The sequence below is a fragment of the Ictidomys tridecemlineatus genome, chromosome 10, assembly GCF_052094955.1.
Source record: "Ictidomys tridecemlineatus isolate mIctTri1 chromosome 10, mIctTri1.hap1, whole genome shotgun sequence".
Lineage (NCBI taxonomy): Eukaryota > Metazoa > Chordata > Mammalia > Rodentia > Sciuridae > Ictidomys > Ictidomys tridecemlineatus.
The window spans coordinates 118,968,028-118,994,479 of NC_135486.1; the positions used below are offsets into that span (position 1 = coordinate 118,968,028).

General features: G+C 52.6%; 1 long non-coding RNA gene across 1 annotated transcript in view; it reads left to right on the forward strand.

The window, feature by feature from the left end:
- The window catches only part of LOC110598468 (uncharacterized), a 48,454-nt gene extending 26,347 nt beyond the window's left edge, over window positions 1-22,107 (forward strand). Inside the window, exons 3-6 of the long non-coding RNA XR_005730702.2 lie at window positions 18,213-18,376; window positions 18,619-18,723; window positions 19,433-19,548; window positions 21,321-22,107. This is a non-coding gene — a long non-coding RNA (uncharacterized LOC110598468). The remainder of the gene's footprint in view (window positions 1-18,212; window positions 18,377-18,618; window positions 18,724-19,432; window positions 19,549-21,320) is intronic.
- Window positions 22,108-26,452: the final 4,345 nt, after the last annotated feature.

Consider the following 26,452-nt stretch of genomic DNA (forward strand, 5'->3'; position numbering starts at 1 on the left):
GCCCCTTGGTGTCAATACTCCACCGGGCTGTGTTCCAGCATCCTCATGATGTGCAGACTCGGCTCCCGAGAACTGGTACCGCCCTGCTCTTGCACCACGGGTTTTATATAATAGTCATCACACTGCTAAATAAAGCAAAAAAGTTTGAACAAAAGATACATGAGCATATATTCTCTTTGCTGTGAGTGAAAACGTCGTCTGTCATTGAACCCCTGGAAATCAGCAGTAGGTACTCACAAGGGCAAGAGTGAGAAAGTCAGTGGTTTTATTTTTTTTTAACATTAAGCATACAATTTGGTGACATTTGATATGTAAACAACCATGGAACAGCTCTATTCAAGGTCATGAACACACCCACCACCCGCAAAAGTCTTACAAGCCCCCCCCCCCGCCCCCAGTTAATCTTCTATCCTCAGACGACCACGGGTAAACTTTATCACTGAAGATTAATTTGAATTTTCCTGAATCGTATAAAAATGGAATCATGCCATGTGTACTTTTTTTTTGGTCTTCTTTGACTCATTATTTGGAGATTCGTCTGCGTTTCTATCAGTTATTCATTCATTTTTTTTTTTTTATTGCTGATTCCCGTGTATGGGTATCTCAGAATTTGTTCATCCATTGAAATGCTGATGAACACTTGGGTTATTTCCTGGTTTTGGCTATTGCAAGTAAAAGAGCTGGAACATTTGAAAAATAGATTATGGGAAAATCATTTTTAAGAGCGCAAGCTGGGGGTGCTGAGGTGCAGAGAGGGGGAGGGGCCCTGGGGGGGGTGCAGCTCCCTGTGGGGCTGGGGGCAGGGATGGCCAATGCTGTCTTTCCTGCGGGGATGGGCTGCAGGTGTGTGCCTTGGACCCTGCGCCACGGTGTTCTTTGTCACCTTGGGCCCAGAGCAATGGAGAGGTCCGACCACGGACGGAGCCCCCTGAAGCCCTGAGCCTGCGTTGTTCTTACCAGGTCCCCAGGACACAGCGATGCACAGCTGACCAACACAGGAGCAGCCCTACATGGTCAAGAACACGTGCAGGAAGTGGACAGCCACCGATGGCCCCAGCCCACTGCTGGCCTCTCTGCCCTCAGGCAGGTGTTGGGCCCTGCTGTGGCTGAGGACGTGGCGCTGGGCATGCTCGGGGTCCCAGCCTGCGCTTGCTCGTGTGACCCCAGGCTAGAGCGTTTGCCTCTATGACTTAGCGTCCTGAGGCAGGCGTGGGGCCAAACTGCTCGGGTGGGTAGGAGGGTTCCAGAAGGTGGTCTGCCTGTCGTGCCAGGCCCTCGCCCAGTGCCCTCCAAATCAGCTGTCATTTGTACTGTTTTCATTACAGCCTCTGCCCTCGGGTCTCCTTCACCAGACCTGGGGTGGCCAGTGTCCCTGCCTCCCGAGCACCCACAGTCACACGTCTCTGAATGAGACCAGAAGGGAAGAGAGCCTCCGGGGAGGAGATCGGAGCTCTGTCGGTGTGTGGCACAGGCCCTGTGTGGAGCTGGCAGGTGATTTTGGCAGCGGTCTTGTGGACACAGGCAGAGGCCGGCTCCTCTGGTTTGCTGGTGTGCAATGCTGGAATCTCATCTTGAACTGTAAGAAGGTCCGCGCTTGACCTTGACCAGTCACCTAACCCTGCATGGCCAGCTTCCCAGTTTGCAGGACGGACCAGGTGGTGCCCCCGAGTGCTTCTTGGCAGTGCCTTGGAGAGCGACGTGGCCCCTGTCCTCTCCTCTGGGAGCGGTGAGCTGGGGAGGGGACGTGAGCGCCGGATTCTCCTATTTCAAGAGTGATAGAATCCTGGGACGCAAAACTGCCGCCGGTCTCCTTGGAAACAAAAAAAAAAAGATGAGACTTTGGGTTTTTCACTTTCCACCCCTTTGAGCGGATACCTACATGTGTGCAACCACTTCTGCATTTTGACACTCTTTCCTGGCACCTACGGATCGCATTAAGCAAAGATCTACGCCCGAAACCCTCCTGTCTATAAAGTGAAAAACGCACCGGCCTGTCCACTCACAGCAGAATCTTATTACCGCTTTTATGTGCACCTTTCCGTTTGAAAGATTGACAATCTGCGATTCAGCAGAGATGAGGTGCAGCTGGAGGGTCGAGGACGTTCTCTGGGCTCAGAGGCACATTCTGGCGGCCTAACAAACACAAGCTGCCCGATGGCCATAGTTCCCATACAGCATGCCCTGCTCTGGGAGTCTCAGATGCCCCCCAAATTCCAGCGTTCCTGGGGAGTGTCCAGTCCCTGACACACAGTTCTGGCATCTCTGCGTCCCCTCTGCTGCCCCGCTCTTGCTTACTGCCCCTGTGTCCTGCCGGGCATGGGGCAGCCTGGCTGGTGCTCTCCTCTATCCATGGTAGGCTCTGGATCTGAAGTGTCCCCCCAGAGCTCACATGCTGGGGCCTCAGACCCCAAGGCAGCGTGTCCAGAGGTGGAGCCGTTGAGTGGCGAGGGCTCTGACCTCGTCTGTGGGTAAATCCACTGGTGGGTTTGTAGGTGGTGGGGACTCAGGAGATGGGGCCCAGCTGTAGGGTTTCTCTTGTCCCCAGCCCCCTGCCCTCTCCCTGCTTCTTGGTCACCACGAGGCGAGCAGTTCTGCTCTGCCACATGCTCCCAGCCATGAGGTGCTGCCTCTCTCCAGAAATAGCAGAGCCCACGACCAGGGACCCAGCCTCCGACCGTGACCCCAGCCAATCTTTGCACCTCTCAGGCGACCTCCCAGGTGCCTTGTGACAGAGACGGAAGGTGGACCCACACAGTATCCGCTTCACCCTGCACCTGGGGGTCTCAGCTCCAGGGGCCCCAGTTCTGTCCTCTCCAGCCTCCAAAATGACTCTTGGAGCCTCCACTAGAACCCACTCTCCTACGAGACCTGGGGGCACCCACACATCTGCCTCTGGATTTTTCTCTGTGCTGGGAACACTCTCTCTCCCACCTCCTGGGGGTGAGGTAGACCATCTAGACTGTGGGACGGTGGCTTTCGGAGGAACAGGGACCACTGGTCAAGGTGCACAGGGTCACCTGGCTTGAAGCTGAAGTCAAGGTGGGCCGCTGAGGAGGGAATATGGAGAGGTACCCTGGTCCCTGTGGAGCAGAGCCCTGGTCCCTGACAGGCATCCTGGGGACACGCTCCAGGAACACAAAGAAAATACCTGGCAAGGATCAGGCTGTTTTCTCCAACAGTTAGACATAAAATCACCACACGACTCAGCAGTTCCACTCCTGGATATACACCCCAAATAATTGAAAACAGATGTTCAAACAAAAACTCAAACACGAATGTTCAAAGCATCACTATTCACAACGACCCAGAGGTGGAAGCAACCCAGATGTCCTGCAGCGGACACGAGGGCATAAATCCAACATGGAACACCCAGGCCATGGGAGGTGGAATATTAGTCAGCCATTAAAAGGAGTGTGGCACTGCCTCGTGGCTGAAGTTTGAGACCTGAGATGTCTGACAGAAGCCAGATACAAAAGCAAGACACATTGTGTGATTTCATTGATACAGCATTCCCAGAAAAGGCAAGTCATAGAGACAGGAAGTGGACGAGAGATGGTCTGGGATGGATGACGAGGGGGGAATGGGAGGGACGGCTAATGTGTTCAGGGCTTCTTTGTGGGAGGGTGGAGATATCTGGGAACCAGACGGCAGCGATGGAGACACAACTTTGGAATCTACTCAATGACCCTAAGTTATACCCTTAAAAGTGGGTGGTTCATTTTATGTTATGTTACCTTTATTGAAAAACAAAGAGCCACACTTTAGTCTGCGCAGAAATGTGCCCTGAGAAAATGGCCACACTGCCCAAATGAGAACCTCAAATGAGGATGGCATCAGGACTGGTTGAAAAATAAATACGTTTCTCACTCAGAGGCTGGGGATTGGTGGCCCCAGAAGAATTTGGTGGCTCCACAATGAGATTAGGGACCTGAGCTCTTACTTGTCTGCTCCATCGTCCTTAGTGTGTGGGCTTTGGGGCTCATTCCTGTTGTCTCATAGTCACCAGGTGGCTGCTATGGTCCTAGCCACCACATCCCTGTTCCAGGCGGCTCACAGCGGGAAACAGTCTCTGCCATCAGAGAGAAGCCGTGTCCTGTGGCTGGGAAACACACCAGGCCTGCAGTGACCGAGGCAGGCAGACCTGGCTGGGACCCCAGGAGATGGCGGGAGGAGCACCAGAAGTGCACAGCAGACGGACCCGGCCCCCTCGGTGCATCAGGGGAGGAAAGCGATTTTTATCCGTGAATTACTGCCTGGGAATCCAATTTCAGGACTCATTGAGGACTTTTTAAAAAACCCAAAAGAGCTCTAGAATAATAAATGCGTTGACTTTTATGTTTCAGTCAAAGATGAGATTTTGAAGATTGATGGGTACCTCGGACAACCTGAGAATCGAAAGTTTTCGCTTGGCAAATTACCGCCATAAACCAGAAAGACAGCTTAGCATGAATCCGGGCTTCTCTTTGCAACCCATATTGTTGATGATCTTAATATATCAAGAGCGTTTACAAATCAATAAAATAACACAGTGGGCAGAAGACATAAATGGTCATTCACAAAAGAAGATGGATAGGCGAAGGGCCAAGAACCATGAAGACACGTTTCTAATGAGGGAAATAAAAACTCAAGCAACCGATGCAATGTTTTTTTACTTTGAAACTGGCATAAAGAAAATGCCAGTGATCCAGGCTTTTACTGATCAGTCTGAGGACATGGGCACTTGAAGGTGCTGCTTTAGCTTGGCACAAGTGGGTCAAGTGTGGTTTGGCGTGGGATCGATTTTAGCACATACGTGCACACAGAATAAAGCTGGCGACCTTTGGGCTTGATGAGTAACTTTTATCTCTTTCTGAGTGTCTGTGTTTTATATGTGATATAAAGTATCATCAGAAATATGACATTATGCTCGATGGGGTTCCCATTTCTGATACATTGCCCCCGTAAGCAGATTTCCTATGATATTACGCACATGAGCAGAATCAGAAGTAATTTAACTAAAAAAAAAACCCTCCACACTCTTTCCTATCTACATTATCTTTGGCAAGTTACTTAAAGGCTCCGAGCCTCAGTTTTTACATCTGCAAAATTTGCATGATAATATCCACCTCTTGGAACCCCGGCGCAGATGAAACTGGATAATGTGTGTGCAAAGCTCCTAATCCATATTAATCACTCAATAAACGCAACGCCCTTTCTCTTCTCTGGTACCGATTCTCTCCCGAGGTCATCGGCTCTAATATTGTGCTGTTGTATTTGACAGTGAATTCAAATGAGTGTCTTTTTTTTCTTTTTCTCCCCGGATGGATGTCATTCTGAGTCTGTGGGGTTTTGGATATCCAAGGGAAGATCTGTTCCTATAGCTTTCTATCTAAGGAATCGTTGTGGTCTTCTTCCAATTTGTGGACAAATTGAAGTCAATGGCTCGAGATTTTCTCAGTTTTAATTTTTCTGCTCCAAACACCGCACCAGAAACTTGTTCTGCCATATCCGTCTCTCGCCACCACCACGATCATGGTGGACACTTGTGCGGATGAGGATGTGAGCTGGGGGAGTCGCGTTGGGTGAGTGGAACACGCCAGGGCCTCTGCAGAGCCTCGCTGCCTGGAGCAGGTGTTCCCCAAACACCTCATCGGATGGACGGAGCCTCTGGAGGGCGGAGGTGGGAGGTCCCAGCTTCCCCAGGTGACTACAGGAGGAGGCAGGTGCAGCCCGAGGGCGTGGTCAGTACCTGTTGTGACAGTCAGGTCCCTTAGCACCAGCCTGCCCGTCCCGCCTGGCAACAGCAGCCGGCGAGCCTCCTGGGAATGGGGCATCTTGTGCACGGGGAGCCGTGTCATGGGCCCTGTGCTCTGGGCCAAGAACCTTACCCAGAGAAATCAGCAGCCCCGTCTTTCAACTGAGCAACCATCCCTGGCAGAAATAAGACCAAACCCACAACTCCCGTCAGCTGTGGTTTTAAAATACCCGACTCCTTCCTGGAAAACAGGACAGCTCTCTCCTTTGGCCTATTTAAAAATTGCCCATCGCCAGCTTCCGCCCCCAGGGCTGGTTAATAAGCTCATCCTGGTGCTGGTCAGGCGGTGGTCCCCCAGGCCCGGCTCGGCCACGAACCTCATTAGAATCCAGGCCCGTGTCCCTGGCAGCAAACGGTTGCTTCTTGCACTCGAACACTGACGGAGAGAAAAATGGTCCCCGCCGTTCCTATCAGCCTTGAACAGAAACATCTGCTCCAGACTGGAGCCTTTTGCTGGCTGGGTTTGCAGGGAACGTGTTCCAGGCAGGCGCTGCCTCCCGCGTGGTGACATCAGTCAGAGGGGGGTGCCGCAGGGGACGCGGGGCCTGGGGAGAGTCTGCCTGCCAGGAGAGCCAAGCCGGAGCTGCACACTTTACAGAGCTCTAAAAGCACAAATCCTCTCTTAAAAGGGGGAATATTGCCAGGTGGTGAGGAGTGTTCCCGAAGAAAAAGAGCATAATGTAAAGAGAAGCTGATGGAATCCAGGGGTCCTGGGCCTTTTGTTCTTCAAAGCCCAGCCACGAGGGAGGTTTCCGGTGCCCAAGCGGCCGTCGTCCGAGACCCACGCTCTCCTTCCCTGGCCCTCTCCTGCTCTGAGCACATCTGTTTCCAGGCACAGATTAAATACGAGGACACAGCTAAGAGGCCAGGGCCTGGGTCACTCCTTCCTCATCTTCTCCAACAGAACAGGCTCCGGAACCCTCCCTCCTTCAGATGAGGACATCCAGCCGTGGAACCCAGGGGCTTGTTGGACGTTCCTGCCTTTGGGTCACTATGTGGCTGGTTCCCGTGGCCTTGGCTTAAGGAGCACAGATCAGAGTGTCGTCATAAAGAACAGGACCCCACCCACCCCTGCTCCTGGCCTTTGCCCTGGTGGCTTTGTCCCCTGGCTGCCGGGGGGGGGGGGGGGGGGGGGGGGCGGGGGGGGGGCTCAAAGCTTCTGGTCACCTGTAGGGAGGCAAACCTCCCAGGGTCACTCTAAAACTACAAAACAGAAGTCCAGTCCCACGGGATAATCCAAATTCTGTCTGATGGAAACTTGATCAAGCCTCAGGCTGGGCTGGGTGCAGACGGGGAATGTGGACAGGGTGGCGGTGGGACGGGGCCCGTGGCTAAACTTTCTTTCTCTTCCTCCTGCTCCTCCTCCTCCCCCGGATCTTGCACCTGGAGCTTCTGATGCTTAAGGGTTGGGGTCTGGGGAGAAAGGAGAGAGAAAGAGGCGACCATCTCTGGGCCGGGTGTGGCAGGGCTATGGTGCCCACTCTTTCTTTTGGGGGCACTGAGTGGGCTCTTTGTCTGGTCTCTGAGGACTCCTCCCTCAGTCTCCTGGCTCTGATGCCAATTTCCTCTTGGACCTTTCTCACTCTCTATCTGGCCCCGGAGCCTGCAGGGCCACCTCTGGCTTCTCTCTGCCGTGGTCCGTTGCCCCTCCATGGACCGTCCTGGGTAGGGGGCCTAACGCCAGGTCTGGCCCACGGGAGACAAACACACAGGCCTAGTCCCCTCTCCTACATGTGGCCCATCACAGATGAGCTGGCCCCCCTCCCACCTTTTATAGTCCTCAAACAGGAAATGGAGACCGGTGCTTCATGTGCTCCGATAGAGAGCCATGCACTTAACCCTTCGAGGGTTCAGGTTGAAGCCCAAATCCCGTCCCTCTAAGCTGAAGCGAGGCGCGGTCCCGTGGCCACCCTTGCCTTTGGGAGGGGAGGGTTTGAAGCACAGCCATGGCAAGTCCTGGAGCCCTTCGCTTCCCGGAGTCTCTGACGCCAGGTGTTATGGTGTGGATGGGAGGTGGCCCCCAAAACCTCACATGTGAATCCAATCAGTGAATTAATCCTCGGATGGATGGATGGGGATTAGCTGGGTGGTAACTGAAGGTGGGTGTGTGGCTGGAGGTGGGCTTGGGGGCGTGGCTTTGGGGTAAACATTGGGCGCCTGGCCAGTGGAGTCCCCACTGCTCGTGTGGGGAGCTATGTGGGACACTGAGCCGAGGTGGGCTCTCTGGTCACCTGCAGGTGCGCTGCGTCCCCTGTGGGACAGGCTCTCTGCTGTCTCAGCCAATGCTCTGACTGCGTTGTGAGCCCATCTTCCCTGTTGCTTCTGGGCCCCGGGAGGGGAGGTGCAGCTCTGTTGCTCCTGCGTGTGGTGAGCCTGTGGTCAGTGCCTGAGAGCTTCCTGCAGAGCCAGTGATCACGGGCCAACGTTCCCTTTCACTGAACAACCAGTGGATGGGATTAGGGGACACTGGCCCTGCTGGCGGGCAGAGGGGCAGTGGTGACGCCCAGCCGGGCAGTTCAGACCGCACCCACGCCAGGCAGGGGCCTGGGCTCTCCGGTGTAGAAGCGAAGGCTGCTGGTTCCAGGGCAGCAGAGCACAAGATGAGCTCAGATGCGAAAAAATGAGGGATTACTGACCGATGGGGACCTAGGAAACAGCATGAAACAGCTTCCAGGGACCAAATCTGGGACAAGTTGAGCAACAAAATAATCACTCCAAGTGCAAGGAGGGGACACGGGCCTCGTTTTCCCAAGCAATGGCTCAAGAGCCATCGTGTCTTGCTTCATGGAGTTCCATCTCCCTCTTGAAACCTGTCTTTTTTTTTGTTTTTCTTTTGAGTTTTGCAAGCATCACAGCTGAACCAAGGGCCTCATCTCCACACTCCCTGTTGGGAGCGCCTCAGACGCTGCCGTTGCTCTCCGCGGCCACATGGTGGCGCTGTTGGCACTCTGTCCGGCCGGACCGCCAGGGCTGGGAAGGTCGGGATCCCGCAGCCCCAGGGAGTGTCTGAGAACAAGCCCTGGTCTCCCGCTGTCAGAGGGCGCCTCAGGCTGGGCTCCCAGAGCTCCTCATTTTTAGGGTTCGTCCCTTTCAGCTCACATGGCTAGCCTCCTCGTAGGGCCCGGCCCACCCTGCAAAGCCTGGCTCTGGGTTGGTACTGGCATCTCCCATCTCCTGGTGGGCCACCTTCTCCCACCGGCTGCATCCCTTTAAAATTCTCCAGCCAAGGGACTTCCTGCTCCTCCTCCCGACTCCCAGGGAGGACAGGCATGTGGACATCCAAGGGTTGCCCCTTGGAATTCCACAGTGCGGACACTACGTTCTGAGGGAGGGTGGCCAGTCCAGTGCGACTTTCTGGCCTCTCATTGGATGAAGGCCTGAGTCCTGCAGCCCTTCATTGAGTCACCTTCTCCAACCAAAATCCTTGTCACGTGCCTTGTCACGTGCTGGGTTCTGTCCCAGGGTCACAGGGATGGGCCTGCCGGACAACTGAGGCAGCACCCAGACCCGCCTTTCAAGAGGAACTGAGTCAGGAAGAGTTCAGACATGTCACTCAGAGTAAGAGGCATGAGCTTATTGAAGGCACAGGAAGCAGGAAAGGGGACACTCTTAAGGGAGAGAGTGGGTCCTCTCCAAGACAAAAGGGACAGTGTGCCCCTTCTGCCTTCCAGTTTTGTTGGGGATCTCAGAGAAGTTTCCAGAGAGTCCTGCCCAGGTCCACATCTCGACTTTTGACGGCAAGATGCTGTCACACTTTTAGGTCTTCCCTGTCATGACAACTGTAGGTCACTGTGGCCCATGCTGACCAGTTCTAATTGGATTCTTAGGCATGCATTTTTGCAGATTTTATGGTTAGGAGGAATTATCCTCATCTCCTTGAGTTTTAGGATCTGGTGGATGAAAAGGGTCACAAATGGCTCCCCCTTCAGGGTCCCTTGGGTTCCTGTAATTGACATTATCTGGGGCCTGCATTTCTCCTGCAGTTGATGGGCTGTGTGCTGAGGAATGGGACATAGTCTGTCCACTTAAGCCAGGCAGGGCTGCAGGAAAATTGCTTCTTGGGAAAGACAGCATGGGTGGTCAGCCCAATGGACCCAGTTTATAGATTAATCCCTTGACCCCGTGTTCCCACTGTCTGCAGCTGCATGTCCCCTGACACTGGGGTTAGTGCAAAGCGAGGCAGGGTTCTTGGCTGCAAATCTGAAGGCAGAGGTGCAAGGGAACTCAAGAGAGAGAAGCCTTTAGGAACCCAGGACACCATGTAGGGGTGTAGCCTGCTGGCCGCGTCACGAAGGAGAGTGCTTGTGCCGAGTCCTGGACACAGGGAATACTAGCTGATGTATGGGGCGGGGGCAAATGTGAGCATCCCCAAGTCTGAACTAGGGCACCCGCCATGTTCCTCTAATGCACCTCTAGTATTTGGCTTCAAGGTATTTGCTTTCTGTGTTGTTTTCCTACATCTGAGCTCCAGGTGAACAAACTCCTGGCCTGAAATGCCACTGTCTACCTAGTGCCTGGAGAGGGGCTCAGTTTAAACAACTGGCAACTTCATGGGACAGCTTGGTACTTGAGTAGCAATGCAAGTGGTGGCTGGAATGGTGCATACAGGGCCACAATTGTCCGATGCTGCCGTTCCCTGCAGGAAGGCTTAGCAGCGCATGGGCTTATTTGCAGGGCGAGTTTGGTTCTGCAATGGATGCCACCTGTCTGTGGACGTCCCCGATGGAGCGCCAGGTGGAGCACAGGTGGTGCAGGTGTGGAGGTGCTAGGGAGGCGTGGCTGGTGGGGGAGACACGGGTTTCTCAGGCTGTAGCTAGAGGGAACACACAGGTCTGAAGGACGCCAGGCACAGAGGGAGGATGTAGAGGGGATGGGAACTTGGGATGGAGCCACAAGATCACCAACAGGAGACAGAGGGGGAAAAACAACCCTGAAGAGAGAGACTCAGGAAAGCAGGAGGCTGGAGCTGCAGAACGTGAAGCAGACGTTTCCAGGGGTCAGTGGTCCACAGGGCTGCGAGATCCAACCCAAACCTGGGTGCCGTGGCACATGCCTTTAATCCAAGCAGCTAGGGAGGCGGAGGCAGGAGGGTCAGGAGTTCAAGGCCAGCCTCAGCAATTTAGCGAAACCCTAAGCAACTCAATGAGACCCTGTCTCTAAATAAAATATTAAAAAAAGGGCTGAGGAGGTGGCTCAGTGGTCAAATGCCCCTGCATTCAATCCCTGGTACCAAAAAACAAAGTAAAAAAACCCCAAACCCCAAACATCCAACCAAAAGAGTGGGCACTGTCCAGAGGTCTGGCTGCCAGTCTGCAGTGCCAGTGGCGATGTGGGGTTGGAGGGGGTGGGAAGAGGGTGGAGGAGGGGAGGTGGTGCCTGCCCCACATCTCTTGCAGCCCTCTCACCGCCCCCACCTTGCATTTCTGTGGCTGCATCTGTGCACAGGCGGCACGGTGGCTCCTCCCACCTCTGCGTCCACCCAGGTCCATCTCCAGGTTCAGTTCTTCCACAAGCCACCTCCGAGGCAGAATTATCTGTGCCCCTCAGACCGTCCCTATGCCTCCCAGGACACTGTCTTCTCTGCCAGAGCAACTTGTGAGGTGAGCTGTGTTAGCTCCTGGCCCGCCCATCGTCTCTCTGTTGATACCTGATGACCACCATGTCTTTCCCACCTTCTCTCCTACGCGAACGCCCAGGGATCCCCGCCCTCCTCCCTCCCATGGGGTGGAGCAGAAGCAGAGGCACCTGGGAGATGCCTTTGTGGGCAGGAGAGACTATCCTGGGGGAGTCCGCAGGACTCTGTCCTATTGTGTGGACGGGGTCACGCTGGGTCCTGGGCGAGGGAGGGAAGGAGGGCGTGGGAGGGCCAGGTAGTGCAGGGCAGTGGTTAGTCCTGGCCATCTGTGAGGGCCCTGGACAGTGGGTAGAGGCTTAATGCCTAGTGTTTGATGGAAGCATCAAGAGAGGCCCTTGGGCCAGGCCGGGTGGCCACACCTTTGATCCCAGCGGCTTGGGAAACTGAGGCAGGAGGATCGAGAGTTCAAAGCCAGCCTCGGCAATGATGAGGCTCTAAGCTACTCAGTGAGACCTTGTCTCTAAATAAAATAAAATAAAAATAGGGCTGGGATGTGGCTCAGTGGTCAAGTGTCCCTGAATTCAGTCCTGGTACCCGCCCCCCACCCCTGGCTCCCGACAAGAAAAATAAGCCCTCCCTCCCCGTGCAGCCAGGCACAGCACTGGGGATTTTCTCTGGAGGGGGCACTTGAGGCCCTCTGCCAACAAGATGCTCTTGCTTAGTGGGTCAAACTCTCTAGATGGCAGAGGCTGAGCCTGGCCACCCGGCCACCTGTCCCTCCAGCTCCCAACAGGACATTTGTTCCTGAGGAACTTTGTGAGAGGCAGAGCTGAGTGCAGGGGCTGGGATGGGTGGGCTCCTCGCCCCTCTCCTCTTCCTTGAGCCCACAGGGAGGGTGTCGGGCACCTGAAAGGCCTCTAGTGGGGGTACGTGCACCGGGGCCAGCTGAGCTTGGCGGCCAGCACCGCCTGATGCAGGGGGCTCTCCTCTGAGCGCCGTCAGTCAGCGTGACATCCCCGCCGCCATTGATTTCTATGTCTTTCTACACTAATTAGACATGTTATTACTAATCTTTGGTAATCACCACAAGGGGCTTGTGGAAAGTCTCTGAGATTTCAATCTAGATTAAAAATAAGAACGATTATCACCTCTGGGAAAATGCAAAGAAAGCACATGTTATTTTAATGTTTAAATCAATAAAACTGTCCTGCTTCTGTTTTGTGCGAGTATTGATGAAATTTATAGAAATCCCGTTTACACTTCTCTCTGTCCGTCTCATCCCTGCAGGGGTGTGTGATTGATTTCTCAGAGGGCATCTGACAGGGGCTACGTGGAGAGGTTGTCAAAGACCCCGCGTGCATCCGGGGGAGGCCCGGGGACGGGAGGGGCTGCCAGCACCTAGTTCCCGCTCCTCTGTTTTGATTTCCACTGATTCTTCTTATTAAAGAAGGCTTTGATGCCACGAGAGAGAAAGGGAGGAAAATCCTTTCTTTCTTAATGAATCTCACTTCCAATTGTTAGATTGCAAACTTTGATAGTAAAACAACCTTCCTGCCCCAGGCAGACGGAATCACGTGGGGGCAAGTGGGGAGGGAGGCGCACATTTTAAGCAGGAGCCCTGTCATTGGAGAGGGGAGAAATTATCTTCAAATGAAGAGAACGCAATTTAGCACCATCTTGCAAACAATTGAGACTAATGTGTTGACACGGAGAGAGAGACGAGCCGATTTTAAGGTTCTGCGCAGACAGACTGTAATTTGTATCATCTCTGATCAGAGATGAAGGTGGCATATGGACTTAAAGTGAAATAAAGCGCAGTTAACTTTTGCCAGGCCTGGTGGCGAGGGAGGAGGGGACCAGACACATTTCCATCGCCTGGGCGATGCTGGCATCCGCCATGGGGACAGCTTGTGCACCCAGAAGGAGGCCGCGGTGCAGTGCCACTTGGGAGGCAGGCTGTGTTTGTGCATCTCCTGTGTGTGGAGAAATGTGCTCAGCTGGTCGTGAGGCCCCGGGGAGGGGGCAGGACACACTCCTCAGGCCACTGTCCTGCTCGGGACAATGGGCTCCAGGTTCGGTGGCACCTCCTCCCCGGCCTCCTGAGGCAGCAGAAGAGCTTGATGGTTTTGGTATGAGCCCAGTTTTCTCCGGGGGGAGTATTTCTGAAACCCTCAGTGCCACTGAAGTACCCAGCAGGCTTTTGACCCCAGGCCCGTTCATTATTTGTGCATCTCTCTCCCTCATCGGACTGCAAGCTCCTTGAGGGCAGAGGTTGCAGGATCCTGGGACCCAAGTATGGGCCCCAAGGTTCTCGGGTTGGAAACTCGAGCCCAGTTCACGAGTTAAGGGCAGTTGGAGGCGTGAGCAAGTGGAGTCCAGGGCCTGGGTGTCCTGAACAAAGAATTGAGCAAGACACACACAGGAAAAGCCCGGATTTAATGAAGGTCAAGGTGGACGTAGCACTGGGTGAGGTAGAGCCGAGAGGGCTGAGCCGGAGACAGGCTTAAGGCCCCACATCTGGAAATCAGGGTCTGTGAGGTGTCTCTTTCCTCCATGGACCAGACTGAAGACCTCACTCCATTTGCTCCCGTTGGTTAGCTTCTGATCCCTGATTAGAATATTCTCGGATCCCCACTCCCATTGGTTACTTTAGAAAGCCTAATTAGAATACCATCCACTTTACCCCATTGGTCATTTAAGAATATTGAACCTGTGGCAGGAGTTGTCCTGGTGATAAGTCTTCAGTGGCACGGTAAAGGGGCTTGCCATAAACAAGAACCTGACTCCTCTTCCTGTTTTCATATCCTGCCTCCGCCATCTTGGTGCCCTCAACTACCTAACGCTGCGATGGCATTAATGGCTTTATAAAAAGAGGGGGACGGGAGCTGGCATGCTTGCTCTGTAGACCATGTGGAGTCTCTGCCCTGTTGGTGCAGCAAGAAGACCCTCACCAGACACCAAGCCAACGCCAGCATCGGCTCTTGGGCTTCCCAACCTCCAAACTGTGGTTCAAGTAAACCTCTATTCTTTCCAAATTATCTGATCTCAGGTATGTTGTTATAGTCACATAAAATTGATTATGGCCTGTGATGAATGATGCTGGGCATAACCGTGATGATGACGATGACATTTACCATGTACCTAGCATGGGACATGTGCCAGCTCCTGTGGGGCACCTCCCTTACATCTTCAACCCATTCAGTATCTCAACAGGCTAAGCATTGTTATTCTCATTTTACTAATAAACAAATTGAAGTGAAGAGAGAGCCAGTGACTTTCCTGAGGCCGCTCCATCCTTGGTGGCAGAGTTGGAAATGAATCCCAAGCATTCCTCCTCCCACGCCAGCCCTCTTCCCTCCAGGTCACTCTGTCTCCTGGGCTGCACTGGTGGCCAGCGATGTTGGCTGAAAGATGTGGTGTCTCGGCCACACCACCCCGAACGTGCCCCATCTCCTGTGGGTCTGTGACTTTTGACAGCTTGTGATTTGACCTTTCGGAACATCCAACTTCAGTGACCTTCTGCCTGATGGAAGACGGCAGTGACCCGTCTCCTGACCTTTCAGTGAACTTTAGTCTCGTTGGAGACTCGAGCTTCATTACCACGGTTCACAAAGAAAGGCAGGGAGCAGTCGTGGGACGCACTGCGAGGCAGGCAGTTAGCATATTTTATTGTATTTATCTTTCTATCATCATCATGACCGACCGATTTTTACAGATGAGGAAATAGTCTCAGGGAGGTCAAGTGAAAAATTTGCTCAGAGTCTTGCAGCTGATACGCAGCCACACTGAGATGGCACCCCAGGCTGCCTTATGATTTGACATCCCGGCCTTTACCAGTTGAGGGGCGTTTTGTGAGAGGTCAGGGACTCCAGGATCAACAAAACCAGAAAAATACCGCCCCCCTCCATGTAAGTTCTTGAACAGAAAGTCCTGCATTTCTGTTTCTCTCCTGGACAATCTAGTGGCACCTCAAACTCAAAATGCAGACAGATGGTCACATGTTTTAGTCTGTTTTCCACCCCTGGGTCAGATTGCCACAGACTGGCTACTTTATAAGGAACAGAGGTTTATTTAGCTCTTGATTTTGAAGACTGGCAAGTCCAAGAGCCCTGGCACCTACTGGGCATCTGGTGAGGGCCCCTTGTTGTGTCATAGTATGGCCAAGGGCGTGGTGGGATGGCGCACACGGGTGTCAGTTCCCGTCTCCCTTGCTCTTTTTATAGTGTCACTAGTGCTGTTACAGGGGCCCCACCCTTGTGACTTCCCAAAGCCCCCTTCAACCTGTGAATTTGGTGATTAAGTTTCCAACACATGAATGTTGGGGGACACATTCAAACCGTGGCATCATGGAACTAGCTCAGCCACCAGGAAGTGGTCAGCAGTAAGTGCAACCTACAGCACGTTGCCTGGAAGCCCCATATCTTAGTCCAGTGGCTCAAATACAGGCCAAGGTAGACATGCCCCGACTTCAAATCTAAGAATGCAGTTAAGGCCTGGGTCCTGCCCGGACCTCCTGGTGCACATCCTGTTCCGGAGGAAACAGATGCACTTCTGTCTCATCAAAGCCTCAGAATTTAGGGGTTTCTTCAAAGAGCAGTTTGTCTCCTTTCCTCATCCCCCACCCCCATTTTTTGCTGATGGCTCCACTCAGGCTTAAACCTCGTGGTCCCCTTCAACATGTCCCATCTCTCTACCCTGGACCCCCCTAGATAACCTCAAAGCACTAGATATGCACTTGGAAAATAGAATCATCCAGAAAGCGAAGGCGATTCCCATCCCAATGCACAGAAAGAAACCTAGATGCGTTGACTACAAATTTCAGACATTTTAACAAATCCCATGGTTAATCTTGCCAGTTCTCTGAGTTAAAATTTTCAATGACCTTTGAAGGAAGTTCACTGTTGGCTCGCTCAGAGACTCCTTGAATGGGGCAGGACATAGGACAGTGTCACACAGATGCAAGGAATCCCAGACTCCTATTGTGAGGGCACACCCTTGCATGGCCATTGCTCTGCTCACTGCCCCGCCACGCCCACTGCCCCTGCATTACCACGCCCACTGCCCCTCCCCTGCCCTGCCCACAGTCCCTGCATTGTCCCTCCCACCCTTTCCCCTGCCCCGCCCACAGTCCCCGCATTGCCCCTCCCACCCCTGCCCCTGCCCCGCCCACTGCCCTGCATTGCCCCTCCCACCCCTTCCCCTGCCCCGCCCACAGTCCCTGCATTGCCCCTCCCACCCCTTCCCCTGCCCTGCCCACTGTCCCTGCATTGCCCCGCCCACCCTTTCCCCTGCCCCACCCACTGTCCCTCCACTGCCCCTCCCTGCCCCGCCCACTGCTCCTGCCCCGCCCCTGTTGCAACGCACCCCCAGGCCCTTGCAGGCCGCTTCCTGGCAGCATCCACTCTACTGGACAGCAACGTTTCCACCACAGATTCTTCCGCAGTGCCTTCGGCATGGCTGATTTGGTCTTGTGCTTTTGACTCGGTGGGACCGGTAGACAGGACTGAGCCGGACGGTCACTGTAGCGGTGGCCTTTCCACCCCAAGCTCCGCTGCGACCTCTGTGAGCGGAGCCTTATCTGATTCGTGGCTTTGTGTGGGTCCCCAGCAGTTCCTGGCATCTGAAAGGCTCTCTGTGACTAGTGAATGCCATCTAAATCCTAGCCATGGTCATAGGAGGTCAGCCGGATTGTCCCCTCGGGTAACGAGACGATGTGGTGGTGAGAGATCCCGACTGGTCCAGAGCAAAGGTCTCTGGACGGCGGATGCGCAGGTCCGTGCTCTTTCACTTCCAGCAGCCTCTTGGAATCCCCACCAGAGAGGGATTTGCTCTCGCAGGGAGGGATTGTCTGGATTAAACGTGTCTAGACATCTCTCTCATCTTAATGCGGATTTATTCAGAGCAAGTCAACATCTTGCAGGCGGCAGGAAAATGAAATCACAGCGCCAACATCTGCCTTCCAGCGTCCTCCTCTGTGCTGGCCACGGTTCTCCTGGGTTCTAGAAACAGCCCTGAAACCCCTTCCCTCCTACCTTCCCTTCCCTCCTTCCAGCAGAACACAGAACTGGGTTTCTCCCTCTGCGGTTTCCCCGGGGGAGGAAGGGTTTATTTGGGGTCGTTGACAGTGGGAAGGCCTCTTGCTGTGGCCTCTGTCTTGATGGTATCTGAGCTGCACCCCATGTACCAGCAGGGGGGCCTGAGGCTAGTTTTCAGCTCTGTTGGTGGGGGCCTGGAGATCAGGAGGGCTCCCCACTCAGTCGGACCCTCCTTTCCCAGGCCGATGCTTCTCCCAGTTTTGTGAGGACCCGTGCATCCAACCTGAGTGTCCAGCCTGCTTTTGAGCACCCAGGAAGGTGCTTGCTGGTGAATCTAGCTTTGCCTGCTGTCCCCACCCTCTTCCCCACCACTCTAGCTTTGTCCTGTGGCCCTGCTGGACTCCAGTATTGGGCCTGTGGCACCACTGACGAGGTAAAAGGGAAACCTCCAGCACAGGAAGCTACTCGGTGGCCCTCAGCAGACCAGATGGCACAAGTGTCTCTGGGGACAACCGTCACACCTGTGAGCTCTCTGCTCGGTGCTAGTCTCTTGGCAGGTTGGGATATGAAGTGTCCCCCCAAAGCTTGTGTGTTAGGAGGTGCCGAGCGTTCAGAGGTGAAATGACTGGATCATAAGAGCTGTCCCCTCGTCGGTGGACTAGTGTGTTTGATGGGTTAAGATTGAAGGCGTGCTGGGTGGGAAATGCAGGCAGATGGGGCATGACCGGAGGTTACTGGGACACGTGCCCTGGAGACTGTGTCTTGTCCCTGGCTCTGGCTCCTGTCTCTCCCTCTTTCCTTTTCCCAGCTGCCCTGAGCTGAGCAGCTTTCCACTGCCGTGCCCTCTGCCACCATACCATGGAGTCGGCCAACCATGGACTGAGACTCTGAAACTCTGAGCCCAAATCAACTTTCCTCCTCTATGTTGTTCTTGCTGGTCACGGTGATGAAAATCCAACTAACACAGCTATGGTAAGCTCTGTGGAGACAAGAGCCTTGTCCTACCAGTGACTGGTTTGGGTCCCCAGCATGGTTCCAGGCACCTGGAAGGGCATCGTGGACCCTCGATGGCAGCTGCAGTCTTAACAGTAGTCATGTGAGGTGGATATGATTGGTCCCCTTATATGTTGGCACTTGAACCGTGGCATTTGGGGAGGGGAGGAAGAGGAAACTGATTCTAAGAAATGCACAAAAGACTTTGCATTTTGTCCTAGGGTACATCTAAGCAGATTATAATATTAAAACAGCATTTTAAAAGAATAGCTGTGCTTCTGTGTGCCAAGCTGTAACCTAGTCAACGCTAAATCCTCCCGGAGAAGGTAATGTGCTGATCTATGTTTTAAAAACCAGGAAAGTGAGGGTGAGAGAGGCTCCCAGTTACTCAGCTCTCGGTGGCCAAGCTGGGATTGGAACCCTGCTCTGCCTGATGGCACAACCATGAGCTTCTCCTGCAGATTCCCTGCTCTGCTTACAGGAAGGGTGTCTCCAGAGCCCTGGAGCTGGCCCTGGGCCTGGGCCTGAACCGAGCTCTCTGTGAGCATGTGCATCCCCGTGCAGGCAGCAAAGGCTCTCCCAGAGCATGTGCTGTTGTGAAATTTATTCTGGTGCCAAAAGGGGGGTTGAGTGAGACCTAAAGACCCAGTGCACCAGCTCACACGCTCCACTGATAAGCCCGACTGTGAATGGCGACATATGCAGCCTGTAATGAATAAGAGAGAGATTTATTAGAGGATGTCATATTTGGTTAAGTACTTTATATGTAGGACGAGAGCTTCCCTTGTACATATTACATTTTCAATGGGTTTCCAACCATTTTCAATCCATTATTTTTAACTCCTTGCATTATATTGATGGTAAATTAATGACAACAATTACAAGTCAAAACCTCATATTGTCCAATTATAATTTAATTCATTTTAGCTGCTCTCTTTGAGTCTGGATAAAAAGCGGAAGCACTTTAGACAATGTTGTAATTTCCTCTAAAATCCTGTCTTTGTGTTCCATGCTTCTCTGGTGGCTCGAGGACAGAATGGAGATTCAGCTGTGGGTCTGGCTGCCTCCCAGGTGACACTCCTCAGGACAGCCGGTAGGCCTGGGCTTGGGGCCAGATTCCACACTCTGCTAGCCGTTGTGACCTTGGACAGGTACATAATCTTCCTGTGCCCGTTTCCTCCTCTGTAGGGTGGTGTTAGTGACAGAATTCCTACTTCCGGGGGCCAGGCTGGAGATTAAATGAGTTAGCATAGCTGGTAACCCTAGAATTCACAGTGGGTCCCCCAGAGGTGTGGGCTGCAGGAGAAGAAGGGCAGGTGGGCTGCTTTCATGACCCCATTCCAGGAATGTTTTCCTGGGGCACAGTGTGAAAACACACCCCAAGACCCAGTCTGAGCTCAGCAAAGAGAGTGCAGGGATTGATTAGTGATGTCTGCCACGGCCACAACTGTTGGGAGAGGGGAGAGTGAGGACACAGCGCTGTGAGGGCTGAGGTCATGCTTGCTGGATTCTCCTATACTTGCAGCTCGGCATTTGAGCCCTGTGAAGCTATGTTACAGTGGCGGTGATGTCCTGGCAGTTGCCACGTCTGGGGCCAGTCCTGCCCTAGCTTCCCCCTCCGTCATATAGCCAACAAATACCCCTGCTTTCTGCATCAGCTGGTTTGGCCTGGGTTTTCTGCTGTGGGGCCTAAAATGTTCTTAACTGGTCCCATCAGGAGCCATGTCCTCATGAGGGGCTTGGTCTAGACCATCTCTGTGGCTGGCAGCGTCAGGGCGGGACAGCCTGATGCACGGCTCTGCTCTTGGAAACAAGGTCCCCAGACCCACATGTCCAATCCATTATGTCTTCAGCTCAGAGAAGCTCAGAAGAAGGCTGCGAAGGTCTTCCTGGTCACTTGCTGGGGTATTGTTAATGTCATGGGCTGCCTTTCAGGGAAGCCGTCCCTAGCCCTGGAGGGTCCCCTCCCATAGCCAGGGACCACCCTAGTCTTTGTCTCTCTGGGGCGATGTCAGTCTCCTGCCCTCACCTTGCATGTGCCGGGGACATTGACTGCTGTCATGAGCCGAGGTCTCCCTTCCAAGTCAGGGCCATGTCTTACCATGGCTTGGTGCCCAGCTCCCATAGATCCTGGGTAAAATGACCCAAACGCAGGGTGATGAAGTTCTTTAAGGATCTGGTGCCTCGTTTCCCAGGTCCATCTGTTCAGGCTCGCTGGGTCAGGTGGTAACCTGTGATCCTCTGTCTCTTTTTCTAGCTCCCGGGTTGTATTCAGACCCCCCTCCTTTCTCCTGCAGTTCTTTTCCCCTGGAATCTCTTCTATTCTCCCACCTGCTCCACTGCCACCGGCCTTCCGACCCAGCCCTTGCCGAGGGTGGGTTCTGACCTCATGGTGCATCCTCACATGGGCCCTGTCCTTGAGATTTCCCAGGAGTGAAACCTCCCTAAGGCCCACCAGGTCTCTTATCCATCCCTGTAGCTCTTGAACCTCAGACGGGGAGATGCCAGCCAGGCATTGTTGGGGAGCCCCTGGCCACAAGCAGAGAGCTCCGTGGGGCCGAGGTGTCATGTGTTTTCCTGAGCGGCCCCTCCCTTCTCCGCTCTCTGACTGGGACTTGCTGGGCGCCTGGTGCCTGGTTGTGCTCACGGCTGGACTGAGTCATTTTCCTGCAGGTTGACACTAATGAGAACAGCCAGGCTGCTGGAGCGCTGTGTCCCAGGCTGGGCTCTTAATCTCCCTATTGTGCCTGGCTCAGCATGGTGGTGACACAGAACTCGCTGGCCCGGGGCCAGGGGACTGTCAGCAGGAAGACCAACAGGATGGAATTAAACCCCATGATTATTTTTTTCCTCTCTTCTTGCCCAGCGTGGCCGGCAGATGGAGGCGGCTCCCATTGTTTCCCTTTCTCTTTTATTTTGGCAGGAGGCTGCTTTTCCCACCAGACCCCCAGCCAAGACGGAGCAAGAGGAAAAACAGACCCACAGAGGAAGGAGGACGGGAGCCGAGAGCAGGGACAAGGGGTGGAGGGCTTCTGGGCCAGGCGGGGAGGAGGGTGCTTATTTATGGGGCGCCTGCTCCCAGGGTCGATTGGACCACGACATCCACCAACTGCAAAGAAACATCTTGTGTTAGGGGCTGGGGCTGGGGCTCAGCGACAGAGCACTCGTGTAGCACGTGCGAGGCCCTGGGTTCGATCCTCAGCACCACATAAAAATAAATAAATAAAATAAAGGTATTGTGCCCACCTACAACTAAAAAAAATATTTAAAAAAAAGGAGCCTCTTGTGCTAGTCTGCCTGGCCCCTGGGGAGGGCACCACTGTCAGGCCTCCCTGGAGGTGTGTTCGGCTCCCCCCAACCTGCGGAGGTGACCTGTGGACATGTACCTCAGCTTCCTTGAGGGTGACGTGTGCAGGAACAAAGCCAATACCTGTGCCGCTTGAGTGCTGCTCTTGTAGTCTGGAAGCAGTGTTTTCCAGGGCAGCGTCTGCATGGTGCAAGTTGCAGGCGAGGGAGTCGGTTTGCTTTGGGATCAATAGGTGTGGCCTCCACGGGCAGGGAACTCAGGGCTTCCTTTTGAATTCCAGAGGACACAGGACAGCTCCATCTCTAAAGGCCCAGCCCAATGGAACATGGCAGCTGGGCAGGGGTTTTGCTTCTAGGCTGACTGTTTTTGCTCCAGGAATAATAAAGACCTTCTCGATGCGAAACAGCTCAGTGTTAATCTTGCAGAAATATGGGGGATCTGAATTGTGGTTCCAGCTGCCTCGGCTGCTTCCTCTGCTGGTCAATTCCTGGTCACCGTATGAAGTCCAGAAGGGCCACTCTTAAGGTCTGGACCAGGAATGTCCCCCCAAAAGCTCAGGGGTGGAAAGCATGGTCCCCGGTGCAGCAAGATGCAGAGGTGGGGCTTTTAGGCAATGATTGGATCATGAGGGCTCTGACTTCCTCAGTGGATTAATCCATTAAGTGGATTAATTAATCCATTAAGCCATTGATAGCTGACTGGACTGCTGGGAGGTGGGCCCTAGTTGGAGGATGCAGGTCACTGGGGGTGTGCCCTGTAAGGGTCTATTTTTTCCCCTAACCTCCCCCACTTTTGCTGGCTGCCATGAGCCGAGACACTCTCCTCTGCCATGTTTTCTGCAATGCAATCAGCTGTCCGTGGCCTGCGACCTCTGAAATGATGAGCCAAAATTAATCTTCCCTCCTCTAAGTTGTTCCTGTCACGTAAGTTGATCCCAGCAATGAAACCCTGACTAACACGGACACCACTGTGGAAGGCCCTCCTCCACTGCCGGGGGGGATCCCCCTCCTCTGTGTATCTGGCCACCCACACCCTGTGCCTCCCGGAGAGGACAGTGCGGTGCTGAGCCACAGCGCCTGTCCTGTATTTCTGTGTCCCTTTGGTCACTGGAAGTGTCCAGCAGAGATCTCTTAAGGACTACGGGTTCTGAACAAAATGGCTCTGTGTGGAAAGTCAGAGGTTAAGGACACATGGAAGTTAAAGAGAGAGCTCTGCAGGATGGTTTCTGCCCAAACACGGACTTAAACAATCCATGGTGGATCCTGGATGACTCTGCCCCCTCCCGCTGACCTCACCCACCCGCCCAGGTGTTCATCACCTACGCAGGCATCCAGTGGTCTGCCTTTGGTGGCTTACAGTGGTCTCTAATGACATGTGCTCAAGACCAAGTGGTGCACACAGGAGGAAGAGAAGTAAATGCTGCCCTCCACCCTGAGACCAATGTTCGGCCTCTCTATTTTAAAGGCTTTTAATGAGGGCGTTACAGTTATCTATAATGTTAGGAGGCTCATTTTGACATAATTATCCAAGCATGGAATTTAATCTGCTCCAATTCAGTCCCCAGTATTTCCCCTTCCTCCTCGTTCTCTTTTCTGTATTCTACTGGTATTTCTTCTGTTTATTTTGGGGTTTAAAATTAGGGCATTACAGATATACATTAAGGTGAAATTGACTGTGGTTTGGTCAGTTTGGTTCCAAGGTTGCTCCTTTCAATCCCTCTTTTGATGGACTTGGGTATCAGAGGGCAAGTGTTCATAGAGTGTCTTCTCTGGGCTGGCTCTGAGCTGGTCATAGAGAAAGCACTCATGCACACTCGCAAGGCACAGTCTGTGGCTTCCAGAACAAGGGAGCTGGAGAGAGGAGAGGCTCTGTTTGGAGAGCCCTGGAGCAGACCTCCTTCCCTTTCTCCTGGAGAAATGCACCAGGAGAGGGCAAGCCAGGTGACAGGGAGCCTCTGGAAAAGGAGCCACACACACTGGGCATGGAGGAACAAAGACATCCCAAGCTAGTCATGGGAAGGGATGGAGAGGTTTGTGGGAGAGGAGGTGTTTTATCCATCTGGTGGGAAAGATGTAATTTTATATCCCTATCAAAGAGTCATTTCAAAGGATAGAATGGAAAAAGTATTCAGGAATGAAAAGTGAATATTGTTCCTATCTGCATCCTGAAGTCCGCAGGGCAGACTCCACTGATATTCAGTTTCTGGTTTTTCTCTTGGTGACCACCATAAGTCTGCATGAAATCCCTGGGTCTGTGGGAGCTTGGCCCCAGGACCTCCTCTGGAATGCACTTTGCTCAGGCTCTTGTATAAAATTAGACAGTATTTGCACACCACGACCCTCTCCTGTACTTTAAATCATTTTTAGATGATTAATCATCCCCACAATGTCAATAGCTGTTCAATTGTATTGTTTGTGGAAAAAACAAGGAGAAAATTCTGTGCACGTTCAGTATAGACGCAGTGCTTTTCCCTTGGGAATATTTTTGGTCAGCAGTTGACTTGAATTGAAGATGCAGAACCCATGGACACAGAGGGATGACTACTCCACAGCTAATTCTGGATCCACAAGTTCATATGGTGAATGCCAATGCTTCCCCTGGGATTAGGACCAAGGGATACACACATGACCCTGTCATTAGGGTTGGCAAAAGTCAATGAGGAACAGGAATCGAGGGTGGCAGGGTCAAGCCAATTCCAGGTTGTGAGGAGCTGTGCAGAGGCCCAAGGACACACGTCTCACCACCGAGTCAAGGTTGTTATTTGGCTGTGGTAGAAAAATAGTAGATATCCATTTTTCTCTCAATTTATGTGCACTATTTTTTCTGAATGGTAGCATTTATTTTTTTTTTCAGGTGGCCACTAAACATTAAGGTGGTTAGGTCTAACCAAACAGAACCAAATGTTCTTTTTGGCCTAGTAAAAAAGTTACCAAGTCACTAAAATGACACGAATTTGGAAAGTCTGGGAACTCCTGGCATGACCTCTATTCTAGAAACTCCTTCTGGCTCTGTGTAGGGAGATGGGCGGGCAGAAGCAGTGAGATGGGACAAGAGATCATTGAAGTAGGTCCCCTGAGCCACAATGGTGGCAGTGACCAGGGAGGGGACCCGAGAAATGTGGAGAAGTGAACTACTCTCCGGCGTGGGCAGAGAGCCACAGAGGCTGCTGCTGTTGGAGGGGAGCTTGGAGAGCCAGGTGGAGGTTGACGCCATCTGCCGAGGTGGCCTGAGAAGGGAAGGTGTGCAGGGCTCAACCCCTGGGGGGTGTTTGGCTGCAAGGAACAGAAAGCCCTGACTCCGCTTGGTTCAAACCACGATTTGGAGCAGAGGAAAGGGATGGGTGGGGAGGGAGGAGGGATGGGAAAGAGAGAAATGGTGGCATAACGCTGACCCGAGTCTGCTCTAAACATGTACAAACATACCACAATGGATCTCAACACCCCTGTATCCATAATGCACCAATTAGAAAACACATAGAAGAAAGATCAGTAGAGTAGGGTCCATAGAGGAAGGGGACAGAGGAGGGGGCCAGGGAGGGAAAGAATTTGGAACTGAATTGGAGAGAATTATACTCCATGCTTGTATGATTATGTATTAAAAAAAACACAATTTTTTAATAAATTAAAAAACACAATTTTTTAATAAATTGTGTTAAAAATTTAACACAAATTTTAAATTTGCTTAATTTAGCAAATTAATAAATTTGCTAAATTTATTGCTTAATAAAGCTTGGCCCTGGAGGTGGTCATCAACTCATGTGGCAATTTCCTTGTTGGGTGGATTCTCCCAGGATCCTCTGGGGTGTTGGTGTGGACGCAGGGAAAGCTAGTAGAGCCAGTTGGCTCTCCAGGGTACTGAGGCCAGGATATGCAAGGTCATTCTTACGGCTTTTTTGACTAGCTGACGGTGCAGATAGATGCTTCAGGAACCACCCATAACAGTGGATTTCAGCCCTGGGTCCACACCAGAAGTTTTAAAATACACTGGTGCTGGTGTCTCATTACTAGTGATTCTGAATGGATAGTTCTGGGAGTGATTTGGGCACTGGGAATTTTAAAAGCTCCCCAAAGCTGGGGAATCACTGAACTGAGAGAGAACCACTCAGAACTCCATGCTGCTGCGGGCAAGAGGCCGTGAAGATGAAGTGTTTCCAGTCCCCGGGTGCACACTCCTGCTGAGGGCTGCCACCCGCGAAAGGCCGAGGTCTGCGTCTTGGTGCCGAGTGCCAGCTCATCGGTGGGCTCCGTTTTAGCTCTGGACTTGCATTTTGGAAATCCAGCCAGTCGAGCACAAAAACGTAAATCAGAATCTGTTCTTTCTTACAATAAAGTGTTATTTTTTTCTCCTTAGCTAAAAGAAAAAAAAATTGGTTCTACATCACTTTTAGACTATACTGACTCAGATAATGGAATTTCGACTAAAGTCAAATTGCTTAATTAGACAATAATATCAGAGAAATTGACCATTATAACTGGTTACTGACTTTTCAGATGGCCTGTATTACCATTTATATTCTTTCTACTTGGGATTTTAAGCATGAAAATAATTTATTGAAAGATTGTTCTTAGAAGCTATTTTAAATAGCCTAATGGCTTTTTAATTTCCAAATCGTTTATATTCATCAGTCAGAGCTGAGAAAGGACACAGATTGAGTCCCATTGTGTGGTTGGTTCTTCCTCTTCCATTATTAATTGGTTATACTTGGAGGTAAAGCTGTGGGGAGCAGGATTTCCCCTCATTTCTGATGT